Source organism: Sus scrofa, chromosome 9 (assembly GCF_054392235.1).
Source record: "Sus scrofa isolate SSC_HxYL_T2T_F1_AM1 chromosome 9, Sscrofa_HxYL_maternal_Yorkshire_Landrace_v2.0, whole genome shotgun sequence".
In the NCBI taxonomy this organism is placed as follows: domain Eukaryota; kingdom Metazoa; phylum Chordata; class Mammalia; order Artiodactyla; family Suidae; genus Sus; species Sus scrofa.
In genome coordinates this window covers 39,080,945-39,095,837 of record NC_139391.1, presented here as the reverse complement: position 1 = coordinate 39,095,837, position 14,893 = coordinate 39,080,945, and the positions used below count along the sequence as shown (strand labels likewise).

The following is a 14,893-nucleotide window of genomic DNA, read 5'->3' as shown; positions in this document are numbered from 1 at the left end:
TGACCCTTAGCCCAGGAACTACAATATGCTGCAGGTGTGGCCATAAAAAGAAAAAAAAAATGGCACAAATGAGCCTATCTACAAAACAGAAACAGACTAATAGTTTTTGAGCTGCCAAGGGGGAGAGGGGAGGGAGTGGGATGGATGGGGAGTTTGGGGTTGGTAGATGCAAACTATTACATTTGTAATGGATAAGCAATGAGATCCTACTGTGTAGCACAGGGAACTACATCCAGTCTCTTAGCATAGACCATGATGGAAGATAGTATGAGAAAAAGAATGTATACTGTATAATGCATAAGGTAGAGATACAATTTACTCTGGAATTTTTTAAATTGTGGTAAAATTGACATATCACATTATATTCATTTCAGGTATACAACATCATGATTTGATATTTGTATGTGTATATTGCAAAACAATCATCAAAATAAGTACAGTTAATTTGGGTCATCACACACAGTTACAAAACTTTTTTTTTCTGTGATGAGAACTTTTGAAATCTACTCTCAGAGTTCCCATTGTGGCTCTGTGGGTTAGGACATGACCGTAGTCTCTGTGAGGTTGTGGGTTTGATTTCTAGCCTCACTCAGTGAGTTAAGGATTTGACATTGCCACAAGCTGTGGTGTAGGTTGCGATTACAGCTCGGGTCTGGTGTTGCTGTGCTATGGTGTAGGCTGGCAGCTGCAGCTCCCATTTGACCCCTAGCCAGAGAAATTCCATATGCCACAGGTGCATCCATAAAAAGAAAAAAAAATCTACTCTCTTAGCAGCTTTCAAATACAATACAGCATTATTAACTCTAGTCACTATGCTGTACTTTATAGCCCCATGACTCATTTATTTTATAATTAAAAGTTTGAGCTTTTGGACCCTCCTCACTCATGTCACCCACGCCCTGCGGGGTACAGGCTTGTTTTTCATATCCTTAGCCAGTTTTTATTTGTTGTTTCCCTATCAATAATTACTTTATTTTTTTCAACTTTCTAATTTTATTCTTAAAACATAAAGTATACCATAAATAATATGGAAGAGGAAAAGAAAATGAGCAAACATCCAAAGACAAATCACAAGAAGGGAAGGAGAGTAAATTTTGGGAGGGGGAGCAGGTGGATGGGGTTTTGGGAGAGCTGATGGGGAGGGCACTTGCATGGGCAAAGGTGACCTTGGGGAAGGTGGTTTTGGAAACCAACTGGGGTTCTTGCAAGAGCCAGCGCAGGGCCTAGTATAGTGGGGGCTGGAGTAGTCAGAGCAGGCTCTCCCTTAGCCAGTTTTTCTGTTAACACTTATTTAACAAGTTATCTTTTTCCTATAGATTTGTGGGGCCACCATCATCAGCTAACAGCGCTCCATGGATCTTTGTATTCTATACCTGTTCCATTATTTGTCTAGCTTTGAGCTTCTACCAGCCTGTTTCTTATTACCCTGGTGCAGGATAACCTAAACCCTAATAAATTGCACCTCCTTTTTGCCCTTCCTTTTCACAAGTGACTTAGCTATTTATATAACTGAACTCTTCCCTATACATTTTAAAAGTCTTGCTGCCCAAAAGTCTTCCTGTAATTTAAATGATGATTGTATCATATTTAGAAATTAATCTGGGGGGAAAGTGACACCTTTACTGCACTAATACATCCATCCTCTAGGGACAAGGTGTTTTTATTTTATTCATTTATATCTTCTTAATAAATAATTTAAACCTTTTTTTCTGTAAAAGTCCTTTGTATTCTGTTAGGTGACAGCCTAAATATTGTGTAGATTTTATTGCACTTGTAAATGATATAATGTTTCCTCATTCATTATTACTGATGTAGAGAAATTCTAATGAATTGTGTAAGTTGATCTGTCTGGCAATAGAGCTGACTCCTCACATTACTGCTTTGATTTGTTGTTTCTGTTGGCTTTTCTGGTTATATGATCATACCATCTGCATACAAGGGGAGTTTTAGGTGTTCTTTACAATCTTTTATCTCTGAGGGTTTTTGTTTTTGTTGTTGTCATCGTCTCATAGCTAACGAACCATGACTTTGAACACATAAATGCCAATAGTAAGCATCTTTTTTTTTTTTTTTTTTCTGATCTTGGTGGAAAGTTTTAAAATTCTTCTGTTGAGAACGATGTTTGCTTAGGCTTTTGGTACATGGTCTTTGTTAAGTTCAGGGAATTCTCCTTTTTTCCTAGTCTTCTGAGATGGGTTCTAAAAATTATAAATAGGTATTAAATTTTATCGAATTCTTTTTTCATCAGTTGTGATAATCATAGGATTTTTCTCCTTTACTTCATTAATATGGTGAATTATATTGATATATATCTGATGTTGAACCAATCAATGTTTCTGGAATAAACACTACTTAATCATAATGTAGTATTTTTAATACACAGTAGGTTTGCCTGGCAAATATTTTTATTGAGCATCTTGTACTAATGTTCCTGAATTACCCTATAATTTTCTTTCTTTGACTTGTTCTTACCTGGGAATCCAGGTTATATGGTTTCACAAAATGAGTAAATCAGTGTTTCCTTTTTCCCTACATTTGATAATGACATATAAAATAAAGATATATTCCTTGAATATGTGATAAAACTTAATTGTACAGTTATCTGGGATTGACGCTTCTGTTATATGGAGGATTTTATTACCATTTTACTTTTTAAGTTATTATTTGCTAATTCCAATTTTTTAATTTTTTGAGCAAATTTTGACATTTTATATTATTTATATTATTATTTATATTATTATCAAATTAGTTACTGTGTGATTACTATTCCCTTAATTTCTGTTGCAGCTATTGGTATTCTCTTTTTCATAAAGTAATAATTTGTTATATTGTGTACTTACACAATATGGACTATAAAAATTTATGAATTAGAGACTAGTATATGACATCACAATACTATACAAATTACTACATATGTGATATATACAGTATGAGATGTATATTTCATACAAATGTAAAAATACATTGTATCATATATTACACTATATATTTCTATGTACTAGCTCTATTACCATATATAAGTACAATATGTAATAGAAATATATGTGTAATACATATACTACATATAGTATAAATGAAAGTCCAGAGGTTATTATATACATTATTCAAAGTTATTATCATTCTGTATTTCTCTCTGCAGTAGTGTTCTCTCTCCATGCCCGATCTCCACACTCCAATTCTTACCAATGATTTGTTTATGTTACACAATTTTTCATATAACCAGTATCAGGCACAGTTAATCTCTACAGTTTTTTGTTCCATCTTTCACTAATTTCTCCCTTTTATTTTACTGTTTCCTTTTTTGTTCTTTTGTGTGTTCCTTGCACCTTTTTCAGATTTTCAAATTGAGTGCTTAGCACTTGTTTTCAGTCTTGTTTGCTGGCAAATGTATTCCAAACTAGAAATTTCCCTTTGAGTAATTGTTTAACTGTGTTCCATAATTTTTGGCATATTTTCTTGTCTCTCAGTTCTGTGTATGTTATAATTTTCTTTATGGAATTCTTTACCACTCAAGGGTTACTTTAAAATTGTTACTAAGTTACCAAGAATATATGATTTAAAAAAAGTCCTTGGTGGCTGGATACTAATTTTATTGTATAATGAACATAGAATACAGGCTGTAGGATGTTGATTTTTTGGAATTTAATGTGTAATGAGTTTTATGGATGCATGTTCCATATTTATGCAAAAACAATGTTAATATCTGATGTGAAAGTCTATACATTTATTGGTTTAAATTTATCAATCATGTTATTCAAATCTCCGGTAGTCTTTGTCTTGCTTTTACTTGATTTAGAATTTCTGAAAGCGAGTTCCCATTGTGGTACAACAGAAACAAATCTAACTACTATCCATTAGGATACGGGTTCGATCTTTGAACCAGTGAGCTGTGGAGTAGGCTGCAGACGCAGCTCAGATCCCAGCTCTGATTCCATTTCTATCCTGGGATCTTCCATATGTGGGGAGGGTTTTTGTTGTTGTTGTTTGCATATTTTAGAGCTTAAGCCCTTGTCAGTTGCATCATTTGAAACTATTTTCTCCCATTCTATGGGTTGTGTTTTGGTGGGAATGTAATTGGTACAACCACTATGGAAACAGTATGGAGGTACCTCAGAAAACTAAATATAGAACTAAATATAGAACATGACCCAGCCATCCCACTCTTGGGCATATATCCGGACAAAACTTTCATTGAAAAAGATACATGCTGGGAATTTCCGTGTGGCTCAGTGGAAACAAATCCAACTAGTATCCATGAGGACACAAGTTCAATCCTTGGCCCTGTTCAGTGGGTTAAGGACCCAGTGTTGCCATGAGCTGTGGAGTAGGTGGCAGACACGGCTCAGATCTGGCATTGTTGTGACTGTGGCATAGGCCAGTGGCTACAGCTCTGATTTGACCCCTAGCCTGGAAACCTCAATATGCCACAAGTGTGGCCCTAAAAAAAAAAAAAATGCCAAAAAAAAGAGAGAAAAAGGTACATGCTCCCATATGTTCATCGCAGCACTATTCACAATAGCCAAGACATGGAAGCAACCTAAATGTCTATCAAAAGATGAATAGATTAAGGAGATGTGGTATAGATACATGATGGAATACTGCTCGGCCATAAAAAAGAACAAAATCATGCCACTTGCAGCAACATGGATGGAACTAGAGACTCTCATACTAAGTGAAGTAAGTCACTTATGTCCGGAATCTAATAAATGGCACAAACGAACTTTCCTACAGAAAAGAAACAAACTCATGGACTTGGAGAACAGATTTGTGGTTGCCAAGGGGAGGGGAGGGAGTGGGATGGACTGAGAGTTAGGGGTTAGTAGATACAAATGATTGCATTTGGAGTGGATAAACAATGAAACCTGCTGTATACCACAGGGAACTACATCTAGTCACTTGTGATAGAATATGATGGAAGATAATGTGAGAAAAAGAGACTGCGTGCATATGTGTGCGTGTGTGCGTGTGTGTGACAGGGTCATATTGCTGTACAGCAGGAATTGACAGAACATTGTAAATCAACTATGAGAGAGAAAATAAAAATCTTACAAAAAAGATGAGATGAACAAATATTTATTCATTCACTTATTTTCTATCAAATAAATATTTACTGAATGCTTATCATATGTCAGGGACTATACAAGACATAATTTTACAGAGTTTTTGGGGAAAGTTTAAGATGAATTAGTTTTGTGACTCCATCAAAGATTTACTCACATAGTAAATCACGATAGAGATATTCCTATGTAGGAAATTGAATGTGGTGGCTTTATATAGCATGTCCTGGAAGTTCAGCTCAATAAAATCTCCAATAATCTATAGGAAATTAACAAGGTATAAGTATGGTTAAGGCAACAGATTAATATTCTTTACAAACTACAACTTGATTCCAAAATTTCTAAAAATTGTTTACTCTAATATCTGTAAAAATCCCGTCTGTTAGCACCATAATTAACCTACAATATATTCTCTTTAAGGCTAAATCAACTAGACTTCAATTAAAAAAAAAAAAAGGCTACATTACCAAATAAATAAATAAACAAATAAATAGATAAAAGAATGTAACAGGAAAAAAAAAAGGTTTAAAACAGTGGTTTTCTAACTTTAGTGAGCACAGTAATTACCTGGATTATTCATAAAAATGCGGATTCTTGGACTCCAAACTCAGAGATGCAGGAGGTCTGGGATCAGCTAAAGAGTCTACGTTTAACGAGTTCTTCATCTTATTATGATACTGAAACCAGATTTTGAGAAATACTGCTGTAAACTCTATGACTTCAAATTATACAGTGCTGATAGGTAAAACTCAAAAAACTTTTGCCTCCCAAACTAGGAATGGACAATTAGAATACCTGCAGACTTATTTGGATGTGATCTTGTTTTTCAGGTGCCGCATATTTCCTCTGGAGATATATTTAAAACATTTTTTTGTAATGTATTAATAACCTAAGGGAAATAATCTTCAGAGAAAATATGACAAATATAATTTTCTTACATTTCCAGGTGCGGAGATAGTGTCCAAGCTGGTCTAATTTCTATACCTGCATAAAGGCTATATTTTTTCTCAGATTCCTTTTAAAATAATCTCAGTGTCAGTGATGTCACACATTCTTTACTAGCTCATTTCATTGCAGAGGGGCCATCTCATTGGTTGTTTCCTGATTTAGGAAAAAGAAAGTAGCAAGTGACATTTCTTGTTTTCCTTCTTAGCTGAGAAGATAAAAATTTACTCATTTTGACCCTGCTAAAATCTTATTTTCGCCTTCCTATATTAGATATATGCAGCAAGGCCTCATGCCCTTTGATTTCTAAAAGCATCTTGGGAGCATTTTGAGGAAAAAATACCATGACATCCCTTGTCCATAAAGAGATTATTTTTTTCCTCCTCCATTTAGGAGAACTCCCTTGAAATTGCTTCCTGCTGACAACTGAAGCAGGTTTGGGAAGCTATTCAACTTTAATAATAAGAGATTCTATGTAGATTAAGACCTGTATAAATTCAGAACTGCTTTAGGATTAAGAGGCAGAAGTATAACCGAAAATAAGGCTAAAATTGAAGCAAATTTAATATCCATGATGTTAAAGGAATAAAGACCATCATTACATATCAGCAGATATAGAACTTTCTATTAGGATAACACGGTTATCCCCAAACTGAACATTTAATAGAGAATGTAATGAATAAGCATATGTAAGAGGCCATTGTATTGAAACTATCCAGTTAGAAAATTATAAAAGTTTATGGACAAGCCATGTACAAGTGATTTTTCATACAATACCCTGAGCTGACAGCTAGATTAAATGGAAAACATGTAGAAGTTTGGAAGAGAGCCACTGGGAAGGGAAAAGTACACACTGAAACAGCAATTAGTGTCATTAAACATGAGGCTGTTGGAGGACCTGGATTTAGCCCAACAGCAAGTGAAGAGACCCTGCTGAGGCAGAAAGAGGGCGAAGGGACACATGCGAATGGGAACCAAGGACACAGAGCAGCTCAGGATCTGGAAGCCCAGGAGAACACATGTATTTCCCATCATGGAAAACTACTCATGGTTTGATGACTGTGTTTTGTACCTGAGCCTACATCATCTCTCCTCTACTGACCTAGTCTTGCCTTATCAAAATATTAACCATCTTGGCTCAGACTGGATTGCTTTCTTTTTGGTGGGGGGTGCTGTGCCTGCATGAATTGTTGATAGAAGGTCTAGGCTGGCAGCGTGTGGTTCTGCCAGCTTTTTCTAAATATTTATTAACTACATGGTTGATTAATTGTCCTGGAATTTTGGACAGGCACTGGTATTGACTTTCCTGTCCTCTCATTTTCATAACCCATCTGTTCCTTCTTTTTGAGAAAACCGGAATAATGTTTGCCATTCTTGAGTTCTGATTATTAAAAAAATGCATAGGGAGATCCATGAAATACATTAGAATGGCTAAAATTGGAAAGAGCGACCCTATTCAATGTTGACTCATCTGCAGATGTTCATAGCAGCTGTATTTGTAACAGCCAGAAACTGGAGACAGTCCCAATACACATCAATAAGTGAGTGGATAAATACATTATTTAATATTTAATAAACACATTTTATATGGATAGATACAGTATGGTGTAGTCTATGCAATAGATTACTACTTGGCAACAAAAAGGAATGAACTATTGATACATGCCATGGCATGAATGAATCTTAAAATTGCTGAGCGAATGCAATAACCAGAAAAAAAAGAATATGTGCTCTATTCTTCCTTTTATTTGAAACTCTAGAAGAAAACAAACAAATCTACTATGACAGAAAGCAGTTCAAGGGTTTCTAGTGCCAGCGGTAGGTGGGGAAGGAAGGGAGAAGTTACAAAGGGACACAGGGTAATTTTGGGGGTGGCAGATATGTTATTGATTATGACAGTGGTCTCACTGGGTGTACATATATGTCACCAGTCATCAAATTGCATACTTTAAACACGTGCAGTTTATCGTAAGTGAATTATGCCTCCATAAAGCTCAACAAAAGTAAAGGAAAAAAAAGTGACTACAAGCTTTCTCCGTTAGCATCAGGACAAGTTAAGAATGCATGCCTATAAGGTATTCATAGGTAGCCCAGCAGTACGCGTGGAAGAAGGGGCCATAAGAGTTTCATGATCCCTGTTCAAATTGGTTTCACTTGCGTTTTTAGTTAACCAATGTTTATGGGATTTGCTGACAAGCCAGGTAAATTGTACAGTGACCATAAAAGCCACAAAAGCAAATGACTAAGTAAGATTGCCTCTGCTGGTAAAAGTAGCACTGACTGAAGGGGGCAGACCTGAGCTCTAGTTGGAGCTTCTTCCTCGGACAAATCACTGACCAGCTGCTACGGCTGGGCTGGGAAGCCTCTGTTTTCTGCTCTAAAACTGATGATTATGTATACTAATTGCAGAGAGAAATAGATGTGTGAAAATCCTCATTCTTGGGAAGCTTCTTTGCACTAACTTCTAGCATCCATTGCCTGCTCAAAAACATTCCCTTTTGCTGGCTCATTAACCTGTGGTCCTGATTTCAAGTGCAGTATTCTGAGGCTACAACCAGGATATTCAAAAATTCTGAGGCCAGGCAGGAGAAAGTATATTTTAAAAATAAGTCATGTGATGCAGAGAGTCTGCACAGGATGCTTTATCTCCAGCCAGTCAATAAAAAGGTTATCTCATCTCTATCACTTCTCCACATTATAGACTATTAAATGTATTAGACAACTCCTCAGCACTATCCCAGCTTTTTAAATTACAGGCATGGGTCTTTCAACCTCAGTTCCCTTCACTAGGAAAAAATTTTAAACCATTTGTACTGTTTCATCTACCAGCAAAGTCGGTCAAGAGCAGAAACACTTTTCACAGCCTTTATTGCTCTGTCATCAGCCTTTGAGTCTATAGATTACTGAAATAAATGCACTGTAAGATGATGAACCCCCTGATCTTCATTTGCTATAAATTAATTATTCTGCAGGCGCAATAACCTTGATGAGCTGGTGCATCAGCAATTCAGTTTCGAATGTGGGTTGGTTAAGGAACTGAATGCCCTAAGCACGGATTCCAGAACATGCTAGAAATAACAACTACAAGATGTTCTGGAATTGAGCTATAATATTAGCTTAATAGATATTGGCAGGCATTCTTTCATTTAATAAAACAATTAAGGCAGTGGAATTTATTGTACCATTCGGGGTGGGGAGGGGCAAAAACCTGTACAGTGGAAACAAAGAACATCTCTTGTTTCCCACATCGTGACCTCAGCATCTTCATGGACTTCCTCCTCTGTCCCCACCCCTAGCCATCCCTTCAGCCAATCAGTTGCAACATTCTTACTGAATTGCCCTGTAGAACACTCTCACCTGACCCTTGGCCACCGCCAAGGCTAATACAGCATGAGTCTCAAAATGTGTTCTTCAGACCAGCAGCATCGCTTGGGAACTTGTTAGAAATACAAATTCTCAGGCCCCTCTCCAGACCTCCTGATTCAGAAATTCTGGAGGTGGAGCCCAGCGATCTCTGGCTTAACAAGTCCCCAGGGTGATTCTCATATGGCTCAAGAGCGAGAACCACTGCTCTAACCATTCTCCTTGATGCCAGGTTCTCCTCCCAGTCACATTATTTTACTTGCCACTGTCAGCTAGTTTCCAAAACATGGATATGATCACATCACTCCATAGGGTAAAGACCTTCAAACCCCCTTGTTGTTAATACCAATAAAATGTATCATCTCCTGAGCCCTTCCAGTGTGCTAGGCTGCACCACTCTCAGCAGGACATAATCAATATTTGAGATATGGGTAATAAATGGATGCGTGGCCACCTGTTCTTTTGAGATGTCAGGGTGCAATGGGCCCATCAGTGGGTCGTAACCCTGGTTACACCTTATAATGGCCTGGAGGGCTTAATAAAACCACTCCACCCAAGAACAATTAAGCAGGTCATGCACCATATTTTTAAAGGATCCCTGGAGTACTGAGCGTGAAACTGGGCTTGAGCCACCAATCTCTGTGACTACTGCCTTCTGGCCCTGCTTCTCCCAGAGCTCAGGTCGCTATGTCCCCCCATCTGCAGCACCGACTGCCTTGCTGATGGCTCCGTCATCAATCTTGTTCTTAGACAAAGGAATGTAAGAAACCGGGGCGGGGTGGGGGTGGGGGGATATGACTGGCTGAGCTGACTCAGCATCGTGTCACCTACGGCCTAACTATTGTCTTGAATTTAGAAAATCCCCTGGCTTCTCTAGAGTCTTCTTTCTGCACAGAAGCCAGAGTGAGCTTGTTTAAAGCTAAGATCGGGGCACTCCTCTGCTCACAGCTCTCCAGTGGGCTTCCCATCTCATTGACAGTAAAAGCAGAAGTTTACTCAATGACTTGTGTCTCCTTTTCACTCTACCCCCACACCTGTTCACCCATTGCCTCTGTGGCCTCAGCAACTATTACTGTCCCTCCAGCCATACTGAGCTCCTCCCCTTTCTTTGGGCACACTCCTGCCTCAGGGCCTTTGCACAGGCTGGATCCTCTGCCTACAGGCCTTCTTCTCACTTGGCCATATACCTTCTTCCTTTACCTCTTTCAGGTCACAGCTGTCATCTCTGAATAACCTCCCCAGTGTTCCCTACCTTCCCTGTTTGCTTTATTTACAGTGTTTATTATTCACCTCTATGTGCAACTCTTCAAGGGAGTCTTATCGGTCTTACTCACTGCTCTATCCCCAGTACTTAGAACAGCACATGACACATAGTGAGTACTTGATAAATATTGATAGAATGAATGAATGCCTGGTCCCCATGGTCAAGCTGCCTGTCTCCTAGTCCACTGTAGGCTGGGCACTGTCTTGACTCCTAGATGACATCTCCTCTATCCTTGGCCATCTAAGATAGGGTCCCAGCTCTCTGGCCTGTCTTGCAGGCACTGTACAGCTGTTCTGAACACCACAGGGCTGCAGTGCTCACGCCTACTGCCATACCTCCCAGCTCTGCCTCTATTCCACCTATTACTGTCTTCTTTCAGCCCACATTGACTCACCCAATTCTGCTGCTTCTTTTCAATCTGACCATGTCTAGGTGCCATATGTAGTCTACACTAATCGGGCAGAGGACACCTGTGGATGGGTCGAGTGTCCATGTTCTTAGCTAGTTCCATTTTCTCTCTTGAGCTCCAAGCCCTTTTTCTAACAGAGGATCTGTCATGTATTGAAAACATTCGACCAAGATCAATTGTTATATTTATTTATCTATCTGTTGTCCATCTTCCTTGACTAGGGACTCCAATAGAGCAGGGATTTTCATCTATTTTTTGTTCATCGCTCTTTCTCCTGTGCCTAGAAGAATGACCAACTCATTGCAGTTGCACAATATGTAAATGTTTGTGGAATGAATGAATAAATGAAGCCCACTCATGTTTAAGAACTTTGCTGGCACTGCTGAATTCTCAAGTTATGAAAATTAAATAAGAAAATCAATGCAAAGCAATGGGTCTATTTAAAAGAAGTTACAGAGTAAGCAGCCACCATTCTTGATTAGTTCTTCATCATTGAAACTCTTTGTTGTTTGGTCCTGATCAAGGAATCAGCAAGAAATAAATCAAATGTGTGGAAAGTCACTTTAGAAATGCTGATAAAGGTATAAAATAACATAAATGGAGTTTCACAGCCATGACACACAATCAATAATGCGCCCATTTCAAAATTTGAAAAGTTGGCATCTAGAAGTTTCCAAACATCTAGATGTCAGATGAGAAGTAGTACAAGCAGATATACAACTGACCTTTTTACTTTTCACGGTGAGACTCAGCTTAAGGAAATTAGAAAAGAAGCATTGGAAAAAAAAAATGGCAATTTGGGATGTCTTCTCCTATGATGTTTTTTCCCAGCTCCCATCAGCCTTGGGAACAAAACCAAAGCCAAACCCAAACAAACCAAAGCACAACAAAAACCAAAAGAGCCGAAGCTTCTGAGGGTCACAGAAGGGCTGGTTCTGCCTCTTGGCTCAGACAGGAAGAAGAACAATAAGGACAATTATGGGGGGACACTGTGCAGGAGGCACGTTTTCTCAATTGGTCACCCGGTCACCTGCCGAGGAAAAGATCGGCATCTCCAAGTGAAAGATAAAGAAACCGAAGTTCAGCAAAATCTAGGTGACATTCGGAAAAACTCTTCCTTGTTCCTTGGCTTCCATGCATCACCCCCCACCTCAACTGTTTGTCTGCTCGCTGCATGGACATCCTTACACTGGGGCATAAGTGTCAATATCAGTATACATATAGGACATGCTTATACTAAAACTCATTTGTTTTTTATCTGACATTCAAATTTAACTGGCTGTTTTGTTTTCTCTCTCTCTCTCTTTTTGCTTTTTAGGGCCACACTGGTGACGTATGGGAGTTCCCAGCCTAGGGGTCGAATCGGAGCTGCAGGTGCAGGCCTACACCACAGCCACAGCAACATGGGATCCAAGCTGCATCTCTGACCTATTCTGCAGCTTGTGGCAACGTAGGATCCTTAACCCATTGAGCAAGGCCAGGGATTAAACTCGCCTCCTCATGGACTCTATGTTGTGTCCTTAACCCTCGGAGCCACAATGGGAACTCTGGCTGTCCTGTGTTTTAATTTGCCAAATCTGACAATCCTATTTCTGGTTTCTCCTTTGAAAGAATTATTATTTTGTGCTGAGATATAAGAGGGTTTAATAAGAGTAAAGAATACAAAGGAAAATGGCAAAAAGTACTTATACATCTTCTTAATCTGCCATCTTTTCCACCTTGTTAGATTATAGGGACCTTTGCCAAGCTTGTTCTCAAGCCATCCCGATTTGTGAGCCTGTTTCTCCCCCAGTAGATGATGGGTTACTTATAGATCCCATTCTAGCCTCATCTCAGCACCTGGCTCAGCACCTTCATAAAGGGGTGCCATCTGTGGGATCCATCCAAACCAAACAGGGCCAACCCAGAGGGGCTGGGCAGGACAGGGAACGGATGCCTGAGAGGTCTGATCTGGCCACTCACTAGCATTTATTCGTAACCCCCAAGCAATACTTTTGTGGCTCTTTTGTTGTCATTCACAGACATGGCAGAGCTATTTGTGTTACCTGTCATGTGTGTTCCCAGCTGAGGGGAAACAAGATGATGCTTATACTGTAAACAAGCATTCTTTTCACAATGCATTAAGTGCTTCTTGTTGCTGTTGCATTTTTGTGTTTTTTGTTGTGGATTTTGCTGTTTAAAGTGGCCCCAAAGTACACTACGTGTGCCTGATGGAGAAAATAGATGTCTCAGATCAACTTTGTTCAGTCATGAATTAGTCATGTTGGTGGCTATGAGTTTGTTAATGAAATATATATTTTATATATATATGTAATTAAATGTGTACATATACATATATATATATATGTATAAATTTAAACAGAAACACACATAAAACAGGATAGGTGTCCATCTGTTGATGAAGATGCTGTGACCACAGCACAGGACCCTAACCTACATTTTCCCTGGGGAGCAATGATTCTGATTTCTCTAATTTCGTGTTCATAAAACACAACTTTATGAAACATAACTACTGTGAATAATGAGAATCATCCTATGTATCCCAATGTTCTCATTTCTAGGGTTGTGACAGGCAATTCATCGTGCTAGTGCAGACACCTTGGGAACCATGAAGGCAGATGACTAAAATACTTTTCTCAAAAGAGGGAAAATGCGGGCAGACTGTATATGAGAATTTGGAGAGGGGATGCCAGAGAACTTGTTAGTTTTTCTACACATTGAAGGTGATCCTTTTGAGAAAATACCAGCAGCAAGCCTTTCCTGTTTCTGGCATTTGTTTTTCCTTTATAAACTTAATTTTTATTCCTATTTTTCCAGAAGAAAATTTCTTGGCAGCAGGTGGTGGTACTTGTGGGATTTTATCTTGGGATCAGATATCTTTTTGTTCCGCTCTTGGAAAATCCAAGGAGAGAAAGAGCAATGGATTGCTTCAGAGCTTGACAAGCATCTAGTTAAGATGTTCCAGGAGATTTTTATTAACACAGTTAGGGAAGGCCAGAAAGAGTCATTTATCCACGTCAGTCCCCTTAACCCCACTGTGCCCGAAGGACTCAGCCATCTATGGCATGGGATCTTGTTTCTTCTGGGAATTCTGCGGGGTGTTAGAATTAAATTACCACCACTCAAACATTTTGTAATCATTGCTTTTGAAAGAGAGCCTTGTTCATGGAGTTCCCGTCGTGGTGCAGGGGAAACGAATCCGACTGGGAACCATGACGTTGAGGGTTTGATCCCTGGCCTCACTCAGTGGGTTAGGGATCTGGCACTGCCGTGAGTGAGCTGTGGTGTAGGTCGCAGACATGGCTCGGATCCCACGTTGCTGTGGCTCTGGCGTAGACCGGTGGCTACAGCTCTGACTGGAACCCTAGCCTGGGAACCTCCATGTGCCATGGGTGTGGCCCCAAAAAGACAAAAGACTAAAAAAAAAAAAAAAAAAAGAGCCTTTTCCAAAAGGGCCTCTCATCTCCTGAAGTGAGGCGCAGAGGTCCTTGAACAAAACCAGACAGTAGATTAGAACACATTCGCCCTCCAAGTCCCCCTCCTTCCTTCCTCCCCTCCTGCCTCCCTCCCTCGCTTTCTCTCTTTCTTCCTCTGCCTCCCTCTCTTTCTCTCCCTCTGTTATGGAGAACCTGGCTTCTCCAGTCCTGTATTGCTGGGAGGTGTTAAACAAGGCTTTCTTCTTTCAATTGTCTCCTGCAGTGCATGAGGCCGGCTGAGCAGTCCCAGGCAGAAAAAAGGTAGTGAAGTGACCTTGCCTTCAATCTTGCTTTTTTTTTTTTTTTTCCTGTCGTTTTAGGGCCACACCAGAGTTCACAGGCTAGGGGTTGAATCGGAGCTGTAGCCGCCAGTCTATGC

At 39.3% G+C, this 14,893-nt stretch overlaps 1 protein-coding gene across 3 annotated transcripts in view; it reads right to left on the bottom strand.

Annotated features, from left to right (window-relative positions):
• Window positions 1–14,893, bottom strand: part of POU2AF2 (POU class 2 homeobox associating factor 2) — a 484,987-nt gene that overhangs the window by 93,267 nt on the left and 376,827 nt on the right. The window lies entirely within an intron of this gene.